Source organism: Xenopus laevis, chromosome 3L (assembly GCF_017654675.1).
Source record: "Xenopus laevis strain J_2021 chromosome 3L, Xenopus_laevis_v10.1, whole genome shotgun sequence".
Classification (NCBI taxonomy): Eukaryota; Metazoa; Chordata; class Amphibia; order Anura; family Pipidae; genus Xenopus; species Xenopus laevis.
Window position 1 is genome coordinate 2,671,135 of NC_054375.1, and position 27,894 is coordinate 2,699,028.

The 27,894-nt window shown below is 45.1% G+C and overlaps 1 long non-coding RNA gene across 1 annotated transcript in view; it reads right to left on the reverse strand.

Annotated features, from left to right (window-relative positions):
• Positions 1-8,877: 8,877 nt before the first annotated feature.
• The window catches only part of LOC108710718, a 34,574-nt gene continuing 15,557 nt past the window's right edge, over positions 8,878-27,894 (reverse strand). Inside the window, exons 4-5 of the long non-coding RNA XR_001934773.2 lie at positions 11,823-11,877; positions 8,878-9,059 (exon numbers count right to left, since the gene is read on the reverse strand). This is a non-coding gene — a long non-coding RNA (uncharacterized LOC108710718). The remainder of the gene's footprint in view (positions 9,060-11,822; positions 11,878-27,894) is intronic.

Consider the following 27,894-nt stretch of genomic DNA (forward strand, 5'->3'; position numbering starts at 1 on the left):
GACCCCTCACTCACACTCTCCCCGGGAAACTGATCCTGTTGGGAAAATCTCATGTTAAAGAAAGGGGGGGGTCCCCAAGAAATAAGGAGCCCCCCAATATGAGGAAATGTAGGGGGAGGGTCCCTGAAAAAAGTGACGTCACAGGACTGAGTCTCAATAGTCACTGACCCCCTCTGTATTATTATTATTTTATTACTATTTCACTATTATTTTATTATTATTATTTTGTTATCTTATTATTAGTAGTATTTTATTATTATTTTTATTATTTTAGTATTATTTTATTATTATTAGTATTTTATTATTATTTTTATTATTTTATTATCTTATTAGTAGTAGTATTTTATTATTATTTTTATTATTTTATTATTATCTTATTATTAGTAATATTTTATTATTTTTATTATTTTATTATAATTATTTTATTATTATTTTATTATTAGTCACATTGATCAAAGTGACCCATGGCAGGACATCGACCTGTGGGAGGAGCCGGAAGTCTGTGACTCAAGCAGTGGGTGGGACTAGAACGCTGATAAGCAGTGCGGACGGGGGAGGGGTTACATTGCACAACTGAATTAAAGTCAGTGAATAAATCCCTTGAGTGAAAGTGCAAATCTCACGTGCCAGTCATTATTATATTTGCAGTTGGTCACTTTAAAGGTAAAAAGAATTTTTTTGAAACGCAGCGTCTGTTGCCCCAGATAGACCCCCCCCCCGGCAGCACGAGGCACATTCCCTGGCACAGAAGTTGCTGATTTTGGCACAAAGGGGTGGAAACTATACAGGGATGTGCGTGGGGCAAATCATTCTATTGGCTCAGCTGAGAGTGAGAGTTACAGTTCTGCACCATTAGTAACAGTGTCACATGATGTAAGTGTGTAACTAGGAGGCGGGACTGCCCCTCTGGCCCTTATTCTCTGATCTAGAGGTGCCCTTCTTGTACTGCTGGTTCTGACTACATGTATCAGTGAAACAAAGCAGCAACTGCCCAGCTGTCCTCCACTACAGGCTCCGCCTCCTATTTCACAGGCATGCAAGGCATTGTGGGAATTGGAGTCCTGGCTGGAGCAGAGCCGAGTACTGATTGTTTCACCAGGAATTCATAGAGGAAATAAAGCTTTTACCCCCAACTTCTGCCCCTCGTTGCCATGGGCTGCCCCTGGGTGTCTCCTCTCACTCCATAACTTAAAGGACCCCCCAATGCTCCACCCACACATGGCACATTCCCCTCACCCCCATTTTCTGTGTCTCTGCCTATAGTTTTAATGCCGGGCCCCACGGGCCCCATATCCAGTCAGAGCACAGGGTGCAACTCAAATGGAAAGTGCTGCTGCCGCCATCATGTGGCCGAATATAAATATAACTTGAAAATGAACCAAAGAAATGAAGGGTTAATTGGCCCTCAAATACCCACCAACCAGCAGAACATGGACCCCCTAAGCCCTCATATTTGAGTGGGGGAGGGTGTTTGTATTACATGTGCTTTTTTCCCCACCTCTAAGTCTTCCCCCATCATTTCTCTTGTAACTAGGGATGCACCGAATCCAGGATTCGGTTCGGGATTCGGCCAGGATTCGGCCTTTTTCAGCAGGATTCGGATTCGGCCGAATCCTTCTGCCCAGCCAAACCGAATCCGAATCCTAATTTGCATATGCAAATTAGGGGCAGGGAGGGAAATTGCGTGACTTTTTGTCAGAAAACAAGGGAGTAAAAAAATGTTTCCCCTTCCCACCCCTAATTTGCATATGCAAATTAGGGTTTGGTTCGGTATTCGGCCGAATCCTCTGTGAAGGATTCGGGGGTTCGGCCGAATCCAAAAAAGTGGATTCGGTGCATCCCTACTTGTAACAAAATTTCTCTGTGAAATTCAGGTAGAAGTTCCAAAAAAAATCTCTTTACACCGAGCTCTCCCTGGGGACTACGTGCCGGTTTGGCTGATAAAACAACAATGGTCTTTCCTGTTGCATCGTGGGTGTTTCTCAATCTTAGTGATTGCTGTGGCCCTACAATGTGGGTTGGATTATACACACAATGCTGAAGCCATGACACCACTTTATAAACTAGAGTGGCCCACAATGGGTTAAACTTTGCCTTGTTACTTGAGTTGTGTGAGTTGTGCTGCAACCCGGGGGCAAGTGCAGTGTCCGGCCAACCAGTCTGTGCTTGTCCTGCTGCCGATCCTTCTTCCTGCACTGTCGGTTCCACCCACGAGCAGCTGCACCCCGATCTCTCCCTGTCCCCACTCCTTCTGCTTTTTACATAAATATATCAGCTGAGCTCACTCACCCCACTTACATTATGTGCATATATGATATGGGGGTGACAGAGGAAAGATGGGGGGCTGTGCCTATATATTATACACTTACATTATGTGCATATATGATATGGGGGTGACAGAGGAAAGATGGGGGGCTGTGCCTATATATTATACACTTACATTATGTGCATATATGATATGGGGGTGACAGGGGAAAGATGGGGGGCTGTGCCTATATATTATACACTTACATTATGTGCATATATGATATGGGGGTGACAGGGGAAAGATGGGGGGCTGTGCCTATATATTATACACTTACATTATGTGCATATATGATATGGGGGTGACAGAGGAAAGATGGGGGTATATCAGTTGGTAGATTTGGGGGTGACATCAGGACAGTGTTTGTGGGCGCAGGATAGAGCATAATTTCCGGTGCTGCATCTGGAAGAAGATTAAAGGCGGTGCTTCGGGGGGAACCAATGAGATTTCTGTTCTTTGTTGTGGAATTAATTAAGAAGTCGTTAGTGAGTTGAGCAGTTCTGCCCCTTTGGGGGGGGAAACCTATTTAATGACTAAACTTACAGAGAAACAAGTAATTAGTGGGAGGGGAGTGAAAACAAGGAGACGGCTGAGCCAATCAGAGCGTTACCTGGGATTCATTCCCTTTATTTTTACATTGTTATTTGCTGTACTCTATTGGGAAATAGAATGTATCTCTGGGGTCATGGATATATAGATATATATAGTTTTCTATTCCTGTTGCTAGGATCAGTCCCCCCGGCGACCAGAGATCAGACTGAGCGCCAGGTTAGGGCTTTATAGTGATCTATTTGCATGTTGTTCAAGTTGCAGCAGGAAGACCCCCGGGTTGAGCAGGAGAAGAGTCTTTACTGAGGCTTCTGGTTGTAGCTAAGGGCAGAGACCAGTAGGTGGCGCAGCTGCTTCATTGCAGAAATCTTGGAGGGAGGGGCTTCATTGCAGTCATTGACTAACTCCACCCACTAGGTTATTAGTAGGTGGGGCTAAGGAAGATCAGGGAGCAGGGCATGGAGGCTCCTTTACCTTCCTTACTATACACACTGTTACGAGACGGCTTTGCCTGATGCTGATCTGATTATTGTGTGGCCCCTGGGCCAATCAAAGGATCACAACTGGGGCCCTATGTGGCCCTTACACTACAGGAGTTTAAATCAGACCCTCGGCCAATAAGGTGCTGAGTTGCTCTGGAGGGGCCCAGTCGCTGCTGCTCATTGTCTCTGTATTTAAGATCCGTGTATCAGAACCTGTAACAAGGGTTGCCAAATTGGGCTACTAAGCAGTTGCCCTAATGTAAAGCCTGTGTCTCCCAATGCATGTTGGGTAATGTGGTTTTTGTTTAACAATTTGCAGACAGCCAAGTTGAATGTAAGACTACAATACCCAGCATGCAATGGGGCCGACGTGTGTAGAAGTCGGGAGTTACCAGATTTTGGCCTCTGTACCCCAGTCTCCCGTCTCTTTTTCCCATTTTGCGGTGACTTTCCTCAATTTCAGACAATTTTGGGGCAAAAATCTTCTGGCCACTAAAATGTCTAGAGGTTGAGCTGTTTTACCAATATTTATTGACATTGTATTTCAATTAGGCCATTTGGGGCCCCAATACAGTCAGGGCCAACATCAGAAATCACAGGGCCCAATACAGGAAAATCTTCTGGGCCCCGGACCCGCCCACCCCACCTCTGATCCCGCCCACACCACCCCTGATCCCGCCCACACCACAGTAAAAAGTCCACACAGACGACAGTGCTAAAAACAGTAAACCCCGCCCACTCACAAGATATAAAAAGCCATTGGTGGCCAGGGCCCCCCTACAAGTTAAAAAATAAAAATTGGTGGCCAGGGCCCCCTGTATAAATTAAAAGAAAAAAACTTTTGCACCAGGGTCCTCCATAAAAGTTTTTAAAAAAAACATTGGTGGTCATGGGTCCCATAGAATAATGTTTTTTTTAAAAAAAAATTAGTGTCCATGGGTTTAAATTTTTTTTTTAAAAAAAACCATTGGTGGTCAGGGCTCCCTTAAACGTTGAAGAGAAACATTTCTGTTCAGGGCCCCATAGAATAATTATTTTTTAAAAATTAGTGGCCAGGGGTTTAAAATTTTTTTTAAAGAAAAACATTGTTGGTCAGGGCCCCCTTAAAAGTTAAAGAGAAACACTTGTGGTCAGGGCCCCATAGAATATTTTTTTTAAAAACAATTAGTAGCTGGGGGTTTAAGTTTTTTTTAAAAAAAAAAAAACATTGGTGGTCACGGGCCCCATATAATAATTTTTAAAAAAAAAAAAAAATGAGTGGCCAGGGGTTTAAAGAATTAAAAGAAAAACCTTGGTGTTCAGTGGAACTTACCGTCTTCTTCAGCTTCCTCGGTGCATCACTTAAGGGGGGCCGGGGCCCCGTACATTAGTACCCCCTTATGGTGGCCCCTATACCTCCTGGGCCCCCTCTAGTTAAAGGCAAATCTGTCCTATTTTTGCTTCATGGAACAATTTGCAAAACAGTTAAAACTTAAAAATATAAAAAAAGTCATATTTTCAGATAAATTCATTTATTTTTTAGACTTTTTCCCCCAGCACATATTGTTGGGCTACTGTTGAGGTGCCTCTTGGCTAGTTTGGGGGCTGGTTTTGTAGCCGACTTTGGTTTATTGGAGAATCTGGGCCGGTGCCACAGTCTGAACATGGAGTCGCTCGCCCGGATCAGAAGACACCGGAGTCGGAATCATTTTTATGAAATGGCAGGTTTTCTGGTGAAAGAAAGGAAAGGGGGAGGGGCATCACGAAAACAAGAGCGAGTGATTGGCACACGTTATGATTTATCCTCCACCTTCCGATTGGCACAGACATGGCGCCCACCAGGGAAGGCAGTAGGTTGTATAGTTATCTCCTGATTGGGGCACAAATCTCTGCCCTGAAACCACACAACCTACTACCTCATCCCGGCAAGGCAGCCGCAGCCAAAAGAGGGTAAATAAACCTAAAAAACCACTTGACCCTGTAGGGTAACCCTCCACAGAAGCACGTGACCCGATGGAGTTCCCCTAACTCCGCCCCAGGAAGGCAAATGTGCAAAGGAAAATCTCTCACATCATTTAACTGCTGTTTAAGGGTTTGTTGCCCTTTAATTTTTATCCTTGAGAGGCCACTCCCACGATGACATCACAGCCACTTCAGGAAAGACAGTAGATTGTATAGTTATCCAAACGTCGGGGTGCAACCCACAACTAAACAACCTACTACCTCACCCCAAAGGGCAGTCGGAATCTGGGAGGAGCCATGTCCCACGGAGCTCACCTGGGGGTTGAAATACCCACAATGCAACAGTCCACTGGATAACGGGGAACAAAGTCACCTGAAAAGCAAAAACAAACCATGAAGGGCCCTTAGTAAGACAGCCGGGGCCAAACAGGAAGGAGCCTTTATGACTGGACGCAATTGGAGAGGCTGCAGGGGGGGAGCAGTTGCGCAGGGACAGACTTAAAGGGGTTGTTCACCTTTAAATTAACTGTTAGTATGATGTAGAGAGGGATATTCTGAGACAATTTGCAATTGGTTTTCATTTTTTATTATTCGTGGTTTTTGACTTATTTAGCTTTTTATTCAGCAGCTCTCCAGTTTGTCATTTCAGCCATCTTGTTGCCAAATTCCCCTAGCAACCATGCACTGATTTGAATAAGAGACTGGAATATGAATAGGAGAGGGCTGAATAGAAAGAGGAGGAATAAAAAGTAACAATAACCATACATTTGTAGCCTTACAGAGCATTTGTTTTTTTTAGATGGGGTCAGCGACCCCTATTTAAAAACTGGAAAGAGTCAGAAGAAGAGAAATAACTAAAAAAAACGATAAAAATAAATAAATAATGAAGACCAATTGAAAAGTTGCTTAGAATTGGCCATTCTGTAACACACTAAAAGTTAACTTTTGGAAGGGGAAATTGACAACTTTGCAAGTGGTCGTTATTAAATCTCGGGGGCCCTTTTATTGCCCGCGGGTGCCTGATGGAGAGGGAGGAGCCAGTGCGCTGTTTTACAGTGACTCCACCCACTCTCTTTTGATTTAACCCAACGTGAGACAGTACCAGGAAGCAGCCACTAGGGGTCGCACTGACATCATTTCGGCACCCGTTGCTATTTCTGGATCTTTCCACCTCTCTGCCCCCCCCTCCAGCCAAATCCGGCTAACCCTTTCAGTTCCGAAACGGTGATGGAACGCCGATAACAACTCCCTGCAGCCAGCAGTTATTGAGAGCAGTGGAGTACCGACCTGTCACTGGGCCCTGCAGCAATTTAGGGATTTAAATAGACTTTTTCTGCCACAATATATTGAAATTGCTCATTAATTAGGGCCTCCCCTCTGCACTTCTGCGTCCCCCCAGCATCGGCCGGCAGCTCCCTGTGAATGAGAGTAAAAGGGGGTTAATGTCCTGCGGTGGGTTTTAGGCTGCTGCTTTCCCTTTAACTATCCCTCAAAGGGGAAATAAATTCTGTTTGTAAGATCTTACTGTGCCCCCCAAATTTACTGAACCCCCAATCCCAGCCTCTGGGTCTCTCTGACTTGTCTTATTGGGTCACTTTCCCCGACTCCCTTAATATCACAGGTCATTAGAGACGGATTTTATCTCCCATAATCCCATTCCTTCTACTGATCCACTCACTGTTTTGTCTTTTGCTTCTCAGTCCATTACCCAGAATTCTCCCCTCACTGACCCGACAAAGCCACCGACCTCCTGTCACATTGCCACGTGCACTTTAATTGGACCTCACCAGGGGCATCACTAATCCTATAGAAAAGACCAGCAAGTCCTGCCCCATATCTGATACTGAACTGCAATTTTCACAACCGACAGACTAGCAGCAGTCCTGTCCTGCTTTATGGCAGCTGAGATTCTAGCTATCTGTATAACAGAACATTCTGTCCCAGTGGCTGCACAGATCCTATCTGATCCCCATTGTAAGCAGCAGTCCTGTCCTGCTTTATGGCAGCTGAGATTCTAGCTATCTGTATAACAGAACATTCTGTCCCAGTGGCTGCACAGATCCTATCTGATCCCCATTGTAAGCAGCAGTCCTGTCCTGCTTTATGGCAGCTGAGATTCTAGCTATCTGTATAACAGAACATTCTGTCCCAGTGGCTGCACAGATCCTATCTGATCCCCATTGTAAGCAGCAGTCCTGTCCTGCTTTATGGCAGCTGAGATTCTATCTGTATAACAGAACATTCTGTCCCAGTGGCTGCACAGATCCTATCTGATCCCCATTGTAAGCAGCAGTCCTGTCCTGCTTTATGGCAGCTGAGATTCTAGCTATCTGTATAACAGAACATTCTGTCCCAGTGGCTGCACAGATCCTATCTGATCCCCATTGTAAGCAGCAGTCCTGTCCTGCTTTATGGCAGCTGAGATTCTATCTGTATAACAGAACATTCTGTCCCAGTGGCTGCACAGATCCTATCTGATCCCCATGGTAAGCAGCAGTCCTGTCCTGCTTTATGGCAGCTGAGATTCTAGCTATCTGTATAACAGAACATTCTGTCCCAGTGGCTGCACAGATCCTATCTGATCCCTATTGTAAGCAGCAGTCCTGTCCTGCTTTATGGCAGCTGAGATTCTAGCTATCTGTATAACAGAACATTCTGTCCCAATGGCTGCACAGATCCTATCTGATCCCCATTGTAAGCAACAGTCCTGCCCTGCTTTATGGCAGCTGAGATTCTAGCTATCTGTATAACAGAACATTCTGTCCCAGTGGCTGCACAGATCCTATCTGATCCCCATTGTAAGCAGCAGTCCTGTCCTGCTTTATGGCAGCTGAGATTCTAGCTATCTGTATAACAGAACATTCTGTCCCAGTGGCTGCACAGATCCTATCTGATCCCCATTGTAAGCAGCAGTCCTGTCCTGCTTTATGGCAGCTGAGATTCTAGCTATCTGTATAACAGAACATTCTGTCCCAATGGCTGCACAGATCCTATCTGATCCCCATTGTAAGCAACAGTCCTGCCCTGCTTTATGGCAGCTGAGATTCTAGCTATCTGTATAACAGAACATTCTGTCCCAGTGGCTGCACAGATCCTATCTGATCCCCATTGTAAGCAGCAGTCCTGTCCTGCTTTATGGCAGCTGAGATTCTAGCTATCTGTATAACAGAACATTCTGTCCCAGTGGCTGCACAGATCCTATCTGATCCCCATTGGAAGCAGCAGTCCTGTCCTGCTTTATGGCAGCTGAGATTCTAGCTATCTGTATAACAGAACATTCTGTCCCAGTGGCTGCACAGATCCTATCTGATCCCTATTGTAAGCAGCAGTCCTGTCCTGCTTTATGGCAGCTGAGATTCTAGCTATCTGTATAACAGAACATTCTGTCCCAATGGCTGCACAGATCCTATCTGATCCCCATTGTAAGCAGCAGTCCTGTCCTGCTTTATGGCAGCTGAGATTCTAGCTATCTGTATAACAGAACATTCTGTCCCAGTGGCTGCACAGATCCTATCTGATCCCCATTGTAAGCAGCAGTCCTGTCCTGCTTTATGGCAGCTGAGATTCTAGCTATCTGTATAACAGAACATTCTGTCCCAGTGGCTGCACAGATCCTATCTGATCCCCATTGGAAGCAGCAGTCCTGTCCTGCTTTATGGCAGCTGAGATTCTAGCAGTGTCAGTTCAGCAGAGATGAAGGCGCCACATGATTTGCAGATAAGAAGCGGCAGTTTCAGTACTTACTGTGCAACGTGACTGTCATTTCTGGGTCTGTTTGATCTCTGTAAAAACAAGAAGTGCAGATCTATCAGACTCTCTCTCACATTAATTTCCTTTTCTGTCCCTCTCTGTTGCCCTGGGAGGACTGGGGGCTCCTGGGGGAGGGTTATAAATTTTTTAGTATTTGCCCCAGGCCAATGTCTAAGCCGAGTCTCTCTGGGGATGCTGGGAGTTGTAGTCTAGCTGGGAGTGACTAAGGGTCTAAACATCATGAATTTGTCACATGAGAGTTTAACCCCCACATGGGAGGATTTCATTAGTAACGAGTAGGAGGGGCCTTTCTTGCCTTTAGCTCTTGTGAACTACAATTCCCAGCATTCCTTATTGGCCCTTGTAGTTCACAGTTGGATGGAAAATACAGGTGGAGCAAGTCGATGTGAGGGGGCGTGGCCCTGATTGGGTAACAGAACCAACTCTAATAACTGCAACTGGATCTGAGGATGTGGTTTCTGTTCCCGGGACTCAGATTTATCAAACGTCAAATTGTAAAAAAAAAAAAAAAAAAAGATATTTCTGAGAATTTAACCCAACGGAAAACTCGTACGACTTCATTCCGAGGAAGATAAATCTGCCCCTAAAACTCATTCGAAATGAGATCAAATTTCATCATTTATAAATTTAGTCACATTTCTGTACAGTTTTCCTAGAAACTCCTAAATCGTTTGTTCTCAGTGCAAAATTCATTGGTTAAAAAAAAGGGTTTTTTTTGGACAAAATTTGATTCCCTATGTAAATATAAAGGCAATTCTGATAGCTATCCCTATAGATGAGCAGGCAGTAACCCTTCCAACACTTTCCCTGTGAGACGCTTCTACACAGTCTGAGCCTGCCTGTCAGTCTGGGTGTGCGAGGGTTAAGGGTGTAACGTGAAGGGGCCGCAGGATTAGGGGGAAAGGCTAAATTGCTGTTTAAACAGGTGAACGTGTGGCGGCCGCAGTAGCCAATGCCGCAGAAGCCAGTTAGCCTGTGGGAATGGGGCACCTGTTGGGGGAAGAGGCAGTGGCTGCGGATCCAGCAGACATAGGGTTAAGACAGTCAGTTTGTGTTATGTAGCCATAGAGCTGTGAGCAGTGGGCATACTGCAGACTGTACCGGAGCCATTACTATATGGACATCAGCGAGGATGCTGGGAGTTGTATTTCAGCAGGTACAGGAGGAGACCAGCAGTTGAGTCGGGGTCACATTCCCTCGGTGTAACCCATACGGTGAGCGCAGCAAGACCAACTGCAGACGGGGAGGAATGCAGACGGCTATTCCAACTGTTTAAAATAGGAAACAGGCCTGGCGCGCGCGGCGAGGGAACAGGTGGCAGTTTGTATATGCGGCAGTTAGTGGGGTTAGTGTTACACTGGCAGGAGACGGGGCAACCTCCTTGTAACCTCCCTGCTGGCACAGGGCCACTGCCGAGGGCTCCCAGGGGACACCATACTCACTGATATATACTGTATATATATATATATATATACACAACCCTACTCATATAGATTTATATATAATAACCCTACTAATATACAGTATATAAATATAATAACCCTACTGATAGAGATGTAACACCAATACTGAGATATATATATATATAAATTACACACCCAATTCCCAAGCGCTACAGTTACTGCTACATCAGCACTTTCCCTGTCTCTCTAAAACTTGTACCGTTTCTTTAACTGGGTGAGGGGGCGGGGCTCTCATTCTGATTGGCTGCAAGAGTCCAGTCTGTTGTGGAGGCTGCCGTTCATCCAATCAGTCTCAAGCGTGACTCCTCTTATATTTATATAATGTCTGTCACTGTCTGTCTGTCCCTTTCTGTTCTCTGCACTGCTGGTTCCGACTCCTGAAACAATGCAACTTAGAGCAGCTTCCAAATATCCATGAATTCCTGATCCTCTCTGGGTGTAGAGTTGTGTGTAAATGTCATTGCTATTGTCTGTCACTGTCTGTCTGCCCCTTTCTGTTCTATGCACTGCTGGTTCTGACTCCTCAAATAATGCAACTCTTGCCAATATCCACAAATTTCTGATCCTTACTGGGTTTATAGTTGTGTATAAGTGTCATTGCTATTGTCTGTCACTGTCTCTCCATTTCGCTTCTCTGCACTGCTGGTTCCGACTCCTGAAACAATGTAACTCACAGCAGCTTCCAAATATCCATGAATTCCTGATCCTCTCTGGGTGTAGATTTGTGTGTAAATGTCATTGCTATTGACAGCAGTGTCTGTCTGTCCCTGTCTCTTCTATGGCACTGCTGGTTCTGACTCCTGAAACACTGTAACGCAAAGCTGCTTCCCAATATGCATCGATTTCTGGGTGTAGAGTTGTAAGTACATGTCATTGCCGTTGACAGCAGTGTCTGTCTGGCCGTTTCTGCACTGCTGCTCACGAGAAATGTAACTGTCACTTTTCATGTGACTTCTCGGCTGCGTCTGATACTTTGTTTGTAAAGTGAAAAGGCAGGAAAGTGTGAGAGGCAGAAATACACGTCTGTCTAGTAAAGAGCAAATATGATGTCATGGCCACGAGTGCGTCACATGACACGATGAAAGGCACCAGGTCGCCCGTATTTACTATACAACGACATCATTATGTGAGAGTCGGGCGCTGGCGGTGACTTTAATCATTTGTTAATACAGACGTGGCCCCTTGGGCACCATCTTGCCCCCCAGTATTCAGTGTGGCCCATAGAGCTGGCGACGACCCCCAGGAGATCCGTCACATTAGCCCACGGGGAGCCCTAAAATGCGATATGAGATGTCACAGGCAGTCACTTACCTCTGTCCCCACGGCTGCAGCATCTGAAGGGTTAATCTCAAGCCTGGCGTCTCTCCTGCAGAAACACATTGGCAGAGGTTACTCAGTGCAGGTATTTAACCCAGGCCAGATCTCAGGTTTAGCTGCTACTCATTCTACTGAATTGACTTCCTGTTTGGCTGAATGCAGCAGCGCTGTCTTGCTTTATGGCAGGGAGATATAAACTTAGCAATGTCTTTTATAGGAGATCAGAGGCAAACACAACTGCAGTGCAATGACAACCCAACTGAACCCCTGGGGGATGAATTGGAACCCCCAACTGTGAGCCTGACCTCACTAATGCTCTTGTGGCTGAATGGAAGCAACTCCCAGCAACAACTCCCAGCAACAACGTTCCAACATCTAGTGGGAACCTTAACAGAAGAGTAGGGGCAGTTATAGCAGTAACGAGAGGGGTAACCCAACTGAACCCCTGTGGGATGAATATGAACCCCGACTGTGATCCTGATCCCCAACATCACTGCCCAACCTTATTCTTGTGGCTGAATGGAAGCAACTCCCAGCAACAACTCCCAGCAAAAATTTTCCAACATGTAGTGAGAACCTTCCAGAAGCCCCAGGGCAGTTATAAAGGGAGGGGCAACTGCATATTTACCCCCTTGGTGTATTAATGAGTTGTCGGGGGCAGGGGTGCCCATACTTTGTATATGAACCATCGAAATGAGATGACAGTTTCCCTTTAATTCGTTCAGAAACCAGTAACACAACTGAATCTCCGCTAATTAATTTGTTTTCTAGTTTTGGGTTTATTTAGAGAATAGAAGGTTCCCGCATTGATTTAACCCTGGCACTGCTGGAGGGTCGGACAGTAGGACGGGGGGGAGGGGCTGTAACTGTCAGTTGCGGGTGCCTTTGCTAAGGGAGAGGAACAGTTAATGGCTCCATCCCAATGTCGTCCTGATAAGTGTTGCTTTTTGGCCGAACTCTCTCCATTGGTGGAGCTTTTTACATGACCCCCCGTGCCCTGATGCCAGTAGCCCCCTAACCAACTGGAATTGAAGGATTCTGTGTCTCCCCCCCCCCCGGGTGAACAAGAAAAAAAGGGAGGAGAGAATTTCTGACGACAAAATGGCGGACGGGAAGAGGTGGACATTTTGTGGCTGAATGTGCCGGAGACCCCAATGTCACTCACTGGTATCACTGAGACATTTGCACCCCGTCTGTGCCACTCAGCTCTCAGTAAGTCTGCCACGAGTAGGAAGTGAAACAGAAGCGCGGCCCCGCCCACAATGTTTAACTCTTTCATTTAATAAACGGCAACACAACTTCACCCCGAGGTGGTGTGGCACCTTAGCTGATGTTGGACTGCAACTCCCAGCACCTTCATTCTAACACTTCAACATAAACTGGCTGCAAGGTACACACAATTACTGTCTCCGTCTTGTCCTACAGTATCAATCTTGTTCTACTGTCTACATATTTATCTATTGTCTTCCTCTATCCTACTGTCTGTTGTCCTAGTATCTCCACCTTGTCCTACTGTCTCCATCTTGTCCAACCGTCTCCATCGTCTCCTACTGTTCTCATCTTACCCTACTACCTCCATCTTGCCCTACTGTTTCCACCTTGTCCTACTGTCTCCACCTTGTCCTACTGTCTCCATCTTGTCCTACTGTCTCCAGCTTGCCCTACTGTCTCCACCTTGTCCTACTGTCTCCACCTTGCCCTACTGTCTACACCTTGCCCTACTGTCTCCACCTTGTCCTACTGTCTCCATCTTGCCCTACTGTCTCCACCTTACCCTACTGTCTCCACCTTGTCCTACTGTCTCCATCTTGCCCTACTGTCTCCACCTTACCCTACTGTCTCCACCTTGTCCTACTGTCTCCACCTTGTCCTACTGTCTCCATCTTGCCCTACTGTCTCCACCTTGCCCTACTGTCTCCACCTTGTCCTACTGTCTCCATCTTGCCCTACTGTCTCCACCTTACCCTACTGTCTCCACCTTACCCTACTGTCTCCACCTTGTCCTACTGTCTCCATCTTGCCCTACTGTCTCCATCTTGTCCAACAGTCTCCATCGTCTCCTACTGTTTCCATCTTACCCTACTACCTCCATCTTGCCCTACTATCGCCACCTTGCCCTACTGTCTCCACCTTGTCCTACTGTCTTCATCGTGGCCTACTGTCTCCATCTTGCCCTACTGTCTCCATCTTGTCCTACTGTCTCCATCTTGTCCTACTGTCTCCATCTTGCCCTACTGTCTCCACCTTGCCCTACTGTCTCCACCTTGTCCTACTGTCTCCATCTTGCCCTACTGTCTCCATCTTGTCCAACAGTCTCCATCGTCTCCTACTGTTTCCATCTTACCCTACTACCTCCATCTTGCCCTACTATCGCCACCTTGCCCTACTGCCTCCACCTTGTCCTACTGTCTTCATCGTGGCCTACTGTCTCCATCTTGCCCTACTGTCTCCATCTTGTCCTACTGTTTCCATCTTGTCCTACTGTCTCCATCTTGCCCTACTGTCTCCACCTTGCCCTACTGTCTCCACCTTGTCCTACTGTCTCCATCTTGCCCTACTGTCTCCATCTTGTCCAACAGTCTCCATTGTCTCCTACTGTTTCCATCTTACCCTACTACCTCCATCTTGCCCTACTATCGCCACCTTGCCCTACTGTCTCTACCTTGTCCTACTGTCTTCATCGTGGCCTACTGTCTCCATCTTGCCCTACTGTCTCCATCTTGTCCTACTGTCTCCATCTTGCCCTACTGTCTCCATCTTGCCCTACTGTCTCCACCTTGCCCTACTGTCTCCACCTTGTCCTACTGTCTCCATCTTGCCCTACTGTCTCCATCTTGTCCAACAGTCTCCATCGTCTCCTACTGTTTCCATCTTGCCCTACTGTCTCCATCTTGCCCTACTATCGCCACCTTGCCCTACTGTCTCCACCTTGTCCTACTGTCTTCATCGTGGCCTACTGTCTCCATCTTTCCCTACTGTCTCCATCTTGCCCTACTCTACCTGCTCTCCCTCAAACTGCAAATTTTGATCTCAAAGGCCCCTCTGTGTAGGGCCCAAAACAGTTATTCCTATTTGCCTCCTCCCAAAGCTCAGTTTGTGGAGCAGTGTGAGAGGCAGGGTAAACATGGGACTGGCATGAACCCATATTACTGTGTTTTAGGGCTGAAATTAAACGTTCCCAGAGGCATCTTTCTCCAGTAAAGAATCCCGGCACATTTGCAGCACACCTGGGCTTTTTCCATTACACGGCCCCTCAGTCTCCGTCCCCTAGAGCCTTAACCCCTTCCCCAGCACAGAATTCTGCTCATTCAGCTTTTCTGCAGAAGTCTAGGAACGTGCAATATATGCATCACCTCTCTCTCAACTTTCCCTCTGTACTGAGGGGCCCCAGGCAGTGGCCCTTGCTTGCAAAAATTGCTCAGATTGAGAGGGGACGGATGTGCAGAAGCTGCAGGATACTATAGTGATAACGAGCACCAAGACAAGTCACTTATCACTGGGCTGGGAGGTCAAATCAGAAAAAAAGCAAAGCTGTTGGGGGGGGGCGTTACTATAAGGAAAACAGTATGGCAGCTCCCACCACATAGATCACGATGTAACTCCAGGATTTTAAAATAAAGGGTTAATGTGACAAGATCTGAATGATTTGGAGGGTAAATCTGACGTTCAGTTAAATATTTTATAAGTTTTAGCTCAGGCGGCAGCGAGGCCTTCAAACACTCCCTTATCTCAAGGGCCACAGATATGAGCTTTTGTGGTTTGAGATTTGTGGCCTCTAAACAGGATGCTGAGCCCCCACCTCAAAACATGTGTCAAACAGGAAAGATCAGGGGCTGAGGGGTACAAGGAAGCCCCGTAATTCTCCAAACTCACAGACATTTTCCGACACAATGTTACAATTTTTAGAGGTAAAAATGTAGGGCCCACCAGAGAACCTGACATGTAGGAGCTACCAAAGAACCTGACATCTCGGGCCCACCAGAGAACCTGATATCTACAGGCCACCAGAGAACCTTAGATATAGGGCCCACCAAAAAAAACTGATATCTACGCGCCACCAGAGAACCCGATATCTCGGGCCACCAGAGAACCTGGCATCTAGTGCCAACCAGAGAACCTAATATCTAGGGCCCACCAGAGAACCTAATATCTAGGGCCCACGAGAGAACCTGCTAGAGTCCAACTGAGAACCTTATATCTAGGGCCCACCAGAGAACCTGACATCTTGGGCCCAACAGAGAACCTGATATCTAGGGTCCACCAGAGAACCTGACATCTAAGAACCACCAGAGAACCTGATATCTAGGACCCACCAGAGAACCTGATATCTAGGGTCCTCCAGAGAACCTGGTATCTAGGGCCCACCAGAGAACCGGACATCTAGGGCCCACCAGAGAACCTAGTATCCAGGGTCCACCAGAGAACCTGACATCTAGGGAACACCAGAGAACCTGATATCTAGCATCCATCAGAGAACATGGTATCTAGGGCCCACCAGAGAACCGGATAAATAGGGTCCACCAGAGAACCTGATATCTAGGGTCCACCAGAGAACCTGACATCTAGGGCCCACCAGAGAACCTGATATCTAGCGTCCACCAGAGAACCTGGTATCTAAGGCCCATCAGAGAACCTGACATCTAGGGCCCACCAGAGAATCGGATATCTAGGGTCCACTTGAGAACCTGGTATCTAGGTCCATAGAACCTGACATTTCGTACAGGCCAGAGAACCTGGCCGAGATAGTCATTGATGATGGAAATGGTTCTAGGTTGGGTCACCGCTAGGGATGGGGCTGGCAGAAGATCCACTGGTACTCTAGCAAAGCATATTCATGTGTTTATGTTGAAGCTGCATATTTTTATTTTTGAGGTTTGCCACTTTAGTGGGGGGAGGAATACAGGGACAGTGCCAGATGCAGCACATCCGGTCTTTAGAGGTGGCGCCACAGCAGCACTGGGGGGTTATCTGACAGTCGGTAGGGACATGACAGCAAGATATTAGTCTTGGCTTAAGGAAGATCATGTTTATTCTGTATCTGGAGGCAAAGCACAGACTATGCAAATTCCTTTTGTCCTTAAAAAACCTTCACATCGGCCCCTTGGGGGGCAGGAAGGCAACTAGTGGCTGCGCAGCGACTGGGAGTCTATACAAAGCTCTGCGTGTTCCAGCCTGATCTCTTTGTTCAGAAACAGGCGGTTCCTGCATGAGGCTCAGTGTTGGGTGAGAGCTGATGTTAGTGGGGCACAAACAGGACCAACCCCCACACATTTATGGGGATCCACTAAGAGATGTAAATTCATTGCACACGTCAGAATTCATCCGGGATAGGAAGCAATATTATGTCATTTTTTTTATATCAGGCCTGTGAAACTACCCCCAGCACCCCATGCTGAAACTCAAAGGGTTAAAGCTTTCAGTCCCAGGTTCTATTCTTATCCAGTGTTTGTATAGAAAACACGTCCTGTGTCGCAATCAGCAGATAAGCAAACGTGCTGCACTTCTGCCCATGCGGCCGAGGTTATTTAAGGACGGGATCTGCCCCCTGCAAAATGTATTGGCCCCGGGCCTGAGAAACAGCCCCAGCCACTGCCCTGGGCAAATATCTCTTCCAAGATCCCCGTCACTTGTAACGGCTTCTGTAGATCATTTACCCTGATTATTACTCACACGGGTATTGTAAGGTCAAACTTCCCCTTTCTACTGCGCTTTTATATTATATGCACTAGGCAGGGCAGCTTTAATCTCAGCCATAAAGCAGGACAGGACTGCTGCTTCCAATGGGGATCAGATAGGATCTGTGCAGCCACTGGGACAGAATGTTCTGTTATACAGATAGCTAGAATCTCAGCTGCCATAAAGCAGGACAGGACTGCTGCTTACAATAGGGATCAGATAGGATCTGTGCAGCCACTGGGACAGAATGTTCTGTTATACAGATAGCTAGAATCTCAGCTGCCATAAAGCAGGACAGGACTGCTTGCTTACAATGGGGATCAGATAGGATCTGTGCAGCCACTGGGACAGAATGTTCTGTTATACAGATAGCTAGAATCTCAGCTGCCATAAAGCAGGACAGGACTGCTGCTTTACAATGGGGATCAGATAGGATCTGTGCAGCCACTGGGACAGAATGTTCTGTTATACAGATAGCTAGAATCTCAGCTGCCATAAAGCAGGACAGGACTGCTGCTTACAATGGGGATCAGATAGGATCTGTGCAGCCACTGGGACAGAATGCTCTGTTATACAGATAGCTAGAATCTCAGCTGCCATAAAGCAGGACAGGACTGCTGCTTACAATGGGGATCAGATAGGATCTGTGCAGCCACTGGGACAGAATGTTTCTGTTATACAGATAGCTAGAATCTCAGCTGCCATAAAGCAGGACAGGACTGCTGCTTACAATGGGGATCAGATAGGATCTGTGCAGCCACTGGGACAGAATGTTCTGTTATACAGATAGCTAGAATCTCAGCTGCCATAAAGCAGGACAGGACTGCTGCTTACAATGGGGATCAGATAGGATCTGTGCAGCCACTGGGACAGAATGTTCTGTTATACAGATAGCTAGAATCTCAGCTGCCATAAAGCAGGACAGGACTGCTGCTCTGGAGAAGGAGGAAGCCTGATGAGTATTGAGCTGTTGGAGAGGAGTTTGTCACTTTGCTGGGATCAGTCTATGGATATATCTGCAATGAAGCTGTTATTAGAGATATTACTATTGGTTGGTGACAGGTCGGAGGCTCAGACAGGCTGATGACCTTTAATACAGAGATTAGATTAGTTGGCCTTTCTTCTTTATCCAATAAAAGAGACGTGAGTTGCTTTATATATATATATATATTACCCTTTAATGAAGTCCAAGCCTGGGATTACAAACAGCCTTTGTGCTAATTATTAAAGACTCAAATATTTGCTCAGCCGGCGTTTTATCTTGAAGTGACCTTAAGTGGCCCTGTGTCCTGGGCGGGTCTGACGTGGGACCCTGAGTCCTAGGGGGAAAGTACAGAGGGTCTTTGTGCAGCCGACGATGGGCAGGGACATATTGTCTCACACGGGGACCCCCCTTCTCCACTGCCTCAGTCAGACTGAGACTCTAAAAATATCTCTGTGACATGTCATGCCCTACTAATCCCAGATTTCACATACAAGTGTATGGCCAGATCTGCTGCAATCACTCAACCAATCTGCTTCCTTTCTTGGCCTCTGATTGGCAGACTGGAGTTATCGGGGGAATGATACTGCAGGAAGTAAAAAGAGTAAATGTAATCTACGGTAGCTCAAATATATAGTCTTATTGTCTTCAACTTGCCAGCTGTCTCCCAATTGTCTTTCTCCGTCTTCTCCTATTGTCTCCATATTTCCATATTATCTCCATCTTGCCACACTGTCTCCATCTTGCCCTACTGTCTCCATCTTGTCCTACTGTCTCCATGTTGGCCTACTGTCCCTATCTTGTCCTACTGTCTCCATCTTGCCTTACTGTCTCCATCTTGCCCTTCTGTCTCCATCTTGTCCTACTGTCTCCATCTTGCCCTACTGTCTCCATCTTGTCCTACTGTCTCCATCTTGTCCTACTGTCTCCATCTTGTCCTACTGTCTCCATCTTGTTCTACTGTCTCCATCTTGTCCTACTGTCTCCATCTTGCCCTACTGTCTCCATCTTGTCCTACTGTCTTCATGTTGCCATATTATCTCCATTTTGCTCTGTTGTCTGCATATTTCCATATTATCTCCATCTTGCCCTAGTCTTCATCTTGTCCTACTGCCTCCACATTGTCCCACTGTCTCCATCTTGTCCCACTGTCTCCATCTTGCCCTACTGTCTCCATCTTGTCCCACTGTCTCCATCTTGTCCCACTGTCTCCATCTTGCCCTACTGTCTCCATCTTGTCCTACTGTCCCCATCTTGTCCTACTGTCATCACAACTGTTACAAATCCTGACAGCAGACAGCAGAGGGGACCCGGGATCCTTGTTTTACATAATAAATCAAGACAAGCGCCACACTCTACTTGTCTAGGGGCCACATTGTATCTGTCCTGGTCCTGAGACCATCCCCAGATGGAAGTAAGTCTGATCCCAGGAATGAATACTAATGAGAAAAATCCCAAACCTTTAATCAGATATAACCAAGTCCACCTTGAAGCCCCTGAGACGGATATTGTATTATTTTCCCTGTGATTTTTATTCATTTACTACCAAATTACAAAGTTGTTTGCTGGGATCACAGTAACCCCCCACCCCCTTAATTATCAGCGGTGACTTCAAATTTGGAACTGGCTGGTACTAGAGGAAATTCTAGATGGGCCGCGGTAGGCAACATAGGGGTGCGTTTATAGAGAAGGAGGCGCAGGACGGCCATAAAACATTCACTTCATCAAGGTTTAAGGTTTTGTTGGAACAGTTATTTGGTACTGGACGTGTAACCCTCCAGCAGCCCAACGACACGGGACACGTTTGAGAGAAAGTCTTAAATCAATTTTCAATTTCCGATCTTTTTGTGCCAAAAAAGTTTATCCCCCTGTTTTGGAACCACCTCCCCACCATCCACTCTCTTCTCTTTTCTACAGCAAATCGAAATACATCAGACATACACCAAATCCAGAACTGGCTCCGGATTCTGCCCAATCCCAAAACTTTTTGCAGGGTTCAGATGCGGCTGGATTTTTAGGGTTCAGACTCCGTTCGGGTGAAACCATTTGACTCTCTGTCCAGCTTAAAACTGAAAATTTGTTCATGATGCACGTTTTTAATTCCAGATTTAAAATTATGGTTCCAATTCAAACGGAATTTGGCCAAATCATTAATTTGTGAAGAATTTGCTATGTGTCGAATTCCAAAAATTATAGACGAAGTACAGCAAAAAGAAGCAAATTAATCTGGGGAACTAGTGAGTTCTATAGAATACACACAAAATTTCAATCAGAATTTCTTTCTAATATCCCATGACACCCAAAGGGAACATTATGCGGCTAATTTATTAAACCTCAAGGTTTTTAAGGTTAAAGCGATTTTTTTCGTAGAGATTTATTATAACCTAAAGCTGCTAAAAATCAGAATCCGAAATACTCCATCTCAAACCTGTTGAGACCATGTAAAAGTCAATGGCAGATCGCCATTAACATCATGATTTGCGCTGGATAATCAGAAAAAGTGGTTTTCGTCCCATAATTCGAAAAACTTTTTGCAGAGAAAATGTTATAATATTGAGTTTTTGGAGTATCCATCGTACAATATGAATTGACACTTAATTTTTTCATGACGTTTTGGTGCTTCGATTTGTTAGAGAAACATTATTGATAAATGAGTTAAATTCGTGGAAGGGAGTTAGGTCGACTTTGTTTTCAGGAAAAATTTAGATAAATTCGAATTTTGGTAAATCAGCCCCTAACAGATTCCATTTTACATAGCCAAGAAATAGGAAAATTCCTAGACTGTCTTTGATTCAACAATAAAACTGAAATCCAAACTAATTTGGGGTCCTAAGGAATCCCTTAGAATACACCCAAAATTTCAATCAGAATTTCTTTCTAATATCACGACACCCAAGGAGAACATTAACAGATCTTATTCTAAATGGCCAAGAAATACTGAAAATTGGAATCCAAACTAATTTGGGGTCCTAAGGAATCCCATAGAATACACCCAAAATTTCAACCAGAATTTCTTTCTAATATCACGACACCCAAAGGGAACATTAACAGATTTCATTGTAAATAGCCAAGAAATAGGAAAACTCCTAGACCATCTTTGATTCAACAATAAAATTGAAATCCAAACAAATTTGGGGTCCTAAGGAATCCCATAGAATACATCCAAAATTTCAACCAGAATTTCTTTCTAATATCACGACACCCAAAGGGAACATTAACAGATTTCATTCTAAATAGCCAAGAAATAGGAAAATTCCTAGACCATCTTTGATTAAACAATAAAATTGAAATCCAAACTAACTTGGGGTCCTACTGAGTCCCATAGAATACACCCAAAATTTGAACCAGAATTTATTTCCAACATCACAACACCCAAGGGGAACATTATCAGATCTTACGCTAAATAGCCAAGAAATGTGGACATTTCAGAACTGTCTTTGGTTCAACATAAAATTGAAATTGAAATCCAAAGTAACTTGGGGTCCTACTGAGTCCCATAGAATACACCCCAAATCACAAGTGAGAACTGGGGGGTTAGTCCATCAGCCCCTTCTGTGGTCCACAAGCTGGACATCTCTATCTGAGACAATATGGCTGCTACACAATGGATCATATACAGCAGCCCTATGCCACTAATGTTGTGATGTGTTGTGCTGAATTGGGTTCCCTCGGCACTGAGCATGCTCAAGGTCAGTGACACAGAGATGGGTCGAGTCGCACATTTAGAGACATGTTAGTTGACCTTGAATAACCTGTTAGAGCAAACAGTCAAGTCTTGGTCTTACAAAGAGTATCAGGAGAAATGGATGGTAAAGAAACAGAGCAATCTCTCTAGGCTCCTAATATACTTTCAAAAACCAAAGTACAGCACCATTTACTGCCTGCTTGGGAGGCCTCACTCGCTACACTGTTTCAGAAGTCAGAACCAGCAATGCAGAGAGGGCAGTTAGTGTCAGGGGGCCACTGTTTCCTCCAATGGGAGACCGGGGCAGGATCCTATCTGATCCCCATTGTAAGCAGCAGTCCTGTCCTGCTTTATGGCAGCTGAGATTCTAGCTATCTGTATAACAGAACATTCTGTCCCAGTGGCTGCACAGATCCTATCTGATCCCCATTGTAAGCAGCAGTCCTGTCCTGCTTTATGGCAGCTGAGATTCTAGCTATCTGTATAACAGAACATTCTGTCCCAGTGGCTGCACAGATCCTATCTGATCCCCATTGTAAGCAGCAGTCCTGTCCTGCTTTATGGCAGCTGAGATTCTAGCTCTCTGTATAACAGAACATTCTGTCCCAGTGGCTGCACAGATCCTATCTGATCCCCATTGTAAGCAGCAGTCCTGTCCTGCTTTATGGCAGCTGAGATTCTAGCTATCTGTATAACAGAACATTCTGTCCCAGTGGCTGCACAGATCCTATCTGATCCCCATTGTAAGCAGCAGTCCTGTCCTGCTTTATGGCAGCTGAGATTCTAGCTATCTGTATAACAGAACATTCTGTCCCAGTGGCTGCACAGATCCTATCTGATCCCCATTGTAAGCAGCAGTCCTGTCCTGCTTATGGCAGCTGAGATTCTAGCTATCTGTATAACAGAACATTCTGTCCCAGTGGCTGCACAGATCCTATCTGATCCCATTGTAAGCAGCAGTCCTGTCCTGCTTTATGGCAGCTGAGATTCTAGCTATCTGTATAACAGAACATTCTGTCCCAGTGGCTGCACAGATCCTATCTGATCCCCATTGTAAGCAACAGTCCTGTCCTGCTTTATGGCAGCTGAGATTCTAGCTAGAACATTCTAGATTGGGAAGAGGCAGAGCAAAGAAGGCAAAGAGAAGCAAGAAGACCATTTGCAGAGCAGTTCAGACTTTGTGTATTTGCAGCAGGCAGAGAGGAGAGGCAGATGCATCGGGTGATGAGACACAAGACTCGCCCTGAGTTTGTCACAAGTTGTGGTTTGAGCAGGAAACACAGAGATCATAATCACAGTCTGAGAGGCAACAGATACGATGAGACAAAATCTCACAGGGCCCATAACATTCCTATATAAGAATATACAAGGGGAAGTGACCCTCACCTCCATAGTCTATAAAGGATTTGATATAGAAAACAGCACCGTGTCCCCCAATAACATAATGGGGGGCTGTGCCTATATATTATACACTTACATTATGTGCATATATGATATGGGGGTGACAGAGGAAAGATGGGGGGCTGTGCCTATATATTATACACTTACATTATGTGCATATTGATATGAGGGTGACAGATGAAAGATGGGGGTATATCTGTGCCTATAATTATTAACACTTACATTATGTGCATATATGATATTGGGGTGACAGGGGAAAGATGGGGGGCTGTGCCTATATATTATACACTTACATTATGTGCATATATGATATGGGGGTGACAGAGGAAAGATGGGGGGCTGTGCCTATATATTATACACTTACATTATGTGCATATATGATATGGGGGTGACAGGGGAAAGATGGGGGTATATCTGTGCCTATATATTATACACTTACATTATGTGCATATATGATATGGGGTGACAGGGGAAAGATGGGGGGCTGTGCCTATATATTATACACTTACATTATGTGCATATATGATATGGGGGTGACAGGGGAAAGATGGGGGCTGTGCCTATATATTATACACTTACATTATGTGCATATATGATATGGGGGTGACAGGGGAAAGATGGGGGTATATCTGTGCCTATATATTATACACTTACATTATGTGCATATATGATATGGGGGTGACAGGGGAAAGATGGGGGGCTGTGCCTATATATTATACACTTACATTATGTGCATATATGATATGGGGGTGACACTGACACGTGTATAAAATAAAGGGTTAAAGACTATTTTTGATGTGACTTACATTAAATAACATCTGGAGGTGACGTGATAACTTTAATGCTGTTGCACAAGAGAGAGCCCCCCGCAAACCCCTCTGTTTGGGTGCGTCAACTGATAGGTCCCCCTTTAATTGTCTCGTGTGCAAGTTGAAGACTCCCCGATCTCCCGCCTGCTTTCTGCTTATTTGGGGCTGTGTCTCTTGCTCGCAATTCATTCCTGCAGCCCATGCGCAGCTGCTGCCTTTTCCCTCTCTGGGGCTTCCTCATAACGAGCGCATGTAAAACAGCCTCCCTGTCTGCAGTTAAAGGGCCAGTAGCACAAAAGGGGAAGTTCACCTTGTAATATTGGTTCATCAGTTAAAGGGCAATAATTGAAGAAATATAATGTGTCTGTGTGGCAAGAAGCTTGAATAAGGGGTTAATTCGGCCACAGTGGCAGATACAGTTTCAGTAGTTTAACCCCTAGGGCAGTGCAAACACATTTAACCCCTCACTACTGAGACAGACCGATGCACACGGTGGATACGCAGAGAAATGCACATAAAGCTTTGCACAACTTAGGGCCCAGTTACTAAGGACAAGAGTGCAATCACTCACACACGTTCCAATCACATCCAATTTGAGGTGAAATGAAAGAGGAAAGGTTTTGTGTATTATATTGGGGTCAAAATTGTGTCTATTGGGTCAGAAGGTGCTGTGTGTACTGACTAGGGGTAGGTGACATATGAAGTACTTGCCTAGCACCCCCAAACACACCACTGCACCCCAGGCACATCCCTCTCCTGTCCACCCCGGCTCATTCTTGCACATTCTAATGTGCCCCGGGGCCCCATCACAACACCCCTCTGCACCATCTCAGCTGAACCCCACAGACCTGTGGCCCCGCCTGTTACTGCGGCACAACAACTGCACAACAGAGCGTCACAAGTGCAATTACTAACACACAACCCCATAAAGAACTACAGCAATATATACAGTCACTCAGCTGAGTGTGCACTAATTGTGAACTCACTGTATATACAGTCACTCAGCTGAGTGTGCACTAATTGTGAACTCACTTTATATACAGTCACTCAGCTGAGTGTGCACTAATTGTGAACTCACTGTATATACAGTCACTCAGCTGAGTGTGCACTAATTGTGAACTCACTTTATATACAGTCACTCAGCTGAGTGTGCACTAATTGTGAACTCACTTTATATACAGTCACTCAGCTGAGTGTGCACTAATTGTGAACTCACTGTATATACAGTCACTCAGCTGAGTGTGCACTAATTGTGAACTCACTTTATATACAGTCACTCAGCTGAGTGTGCACTAATTGTGAACTCACTGTATATACAGTCACTCAGCTGAGTGTGCACTAATTGTGAACTCACTGTATATACAGTCACTCAGCTGAGTGTGCACTAATTGTGAACTCACTTTATATACAGTCACTCAGCTGAGTGTGGCACTAATTGTGAACTCACTGTATATACAGTCACTCAGCTGAGTGTGCACTAATTGTGACTCACTTTATATACAGTCACTCAGCTGAGTGTGCACTATTGTGAACTCACTTGCATATACAAGTCACTCAGCTGAGTGGTGCACTAATTGTGAAACTCACTTTATATACAGTCACTCAGCTGAGTGTGCACTAATTGTGAACTCACTTTATATACAGTCACATCAGCTGAGTGTGCACTAATTGTGAACTCACTGTATATACAGTCCATCAGCTGAGTTGTGCAACGTATTGTAGAACTCACTTTATATACAGTCACTCAGCTGAGTGTGCAACTAATTGTGAAACTCACTGTATATACAGATCACTCAGCTGAGTGTGCACTAATTGTGAACTCACTTTAAATATACAGTCACTCAGCTGAGTGTGCACTAATTGTGACTCACTGTATATTACAGTCACTCAGCTGAGTGTGCACTAATTGTGAACTCACTTTATATACAGTCACTCAGCTGAGTGTGCACTAATTGTGAACTCACTTTATAATACAAGTCACTCAGCTGAGAGTGTGCACTAATTGTGAACTCACTGTAATATACAGTACTCAGCTGAGTGTGCACTAATTGTGAACTCACTTTATATATCAGTCACTCAGCTGAGTGTGCACTAATTGTGAACTCACTGTATATACAGTCACTCAGGCTGAGTGTGCACTAATTGTGAACTCACTTTATATACAGTGCACTCAGCTGAGTGTGCACTAATTGTGAAACTCACTTTATATACAGTCACTTCAGCTGAGTGTGCACTAATTGTGAACTCACTGTAATATACAGTCACTCAGCTGAGTGTGCACTAATTGTTGAACTCACTTTATATACAGTCACTGCAAGCTGAGTGTGCACTAATTGTGAACTCACTGCATATACAGTCACTCAGCTGAGTGTGCACTAATTGTGAACTCACTTTATATACAGTCACTCAGCTGAGTGTGCACTAATTGTGAACTCACTTTATATACAGTCACTCAGCTGAGTGTGCACTAATTGTGAACTCACTGTATATACAGTCACTCAGCTGAGTGTGCACTAATTGTGAACTCACTTTATATTACAGTCACTCAGCTGAGTGTGCACTAATTGTGAACTCACTGTATATACAGTCACTCAAGCTGAGTGTGCACTAATTGTGAACTCACTTTATATACAGTCACTCAGCTGAGTGTGCACTAATTGTGGAGCACTTACTGTATATACAGTCACCTCAGCTGAGTGTGCACTAATTGGTGAACTCACTTTAATATACAGTCACCTCAGCTGAGTGTGCACTAATTGTGAACTCACTTTATATACAGTCACTCAGCTGAGTGTGCACTAATTGTGAACTCACTGTATATACAGTCACTCAGCTGAGTGTGCACTAATTGTGAACTCACTTTATATATACAGTCACTCAGCTGAGTGTGCACTAATTGTGAACTCACTGTATATACAGTCACTCAGCTGAGTGTGCACTAATTGTGAACTCACTTTATATACAGTCACTCAGCTGAGTGTGCACTAATTGTGAACTCACTGTATATACAGTCACTCAGCTGAGTGTGCACTAATTGTGAACTCACTTTATATACAGTCACTCAGCTGAGTGTGCACTAATTGTGAACTCACTGTATATATACAGTCACTCAGCTGAGTGTGCACTAATTGTGAACTCACTTTATATACAGTCACTCAGCTGAGTGTGCACTAATTGTGAACTCACTTTATATACAGTCACTCAGCTGAGTGTGCACTAATTGTGAACTCACTGTATATACAGTCACTCAGCTGAGTGTGCACTAATTGTGAACTCACTTTATATACAGTCACTCAGCTGAGTGTGCACTAATTGTGAACTCACTGTATATACAGTCACTCAGCTGAGTGTGCACATAATTGTGAACTCACTTTATATACAGTCACTCAGCTGAGTGTGCACTAATTGTGAACTCACTGTATATTACAGTTCCACTCAGCTGAGTGTGCACTAATTGTGAACTCACTTTATATACAGTCACTCAGCTGAGTGTTGCACTAATTGTGAACTCAC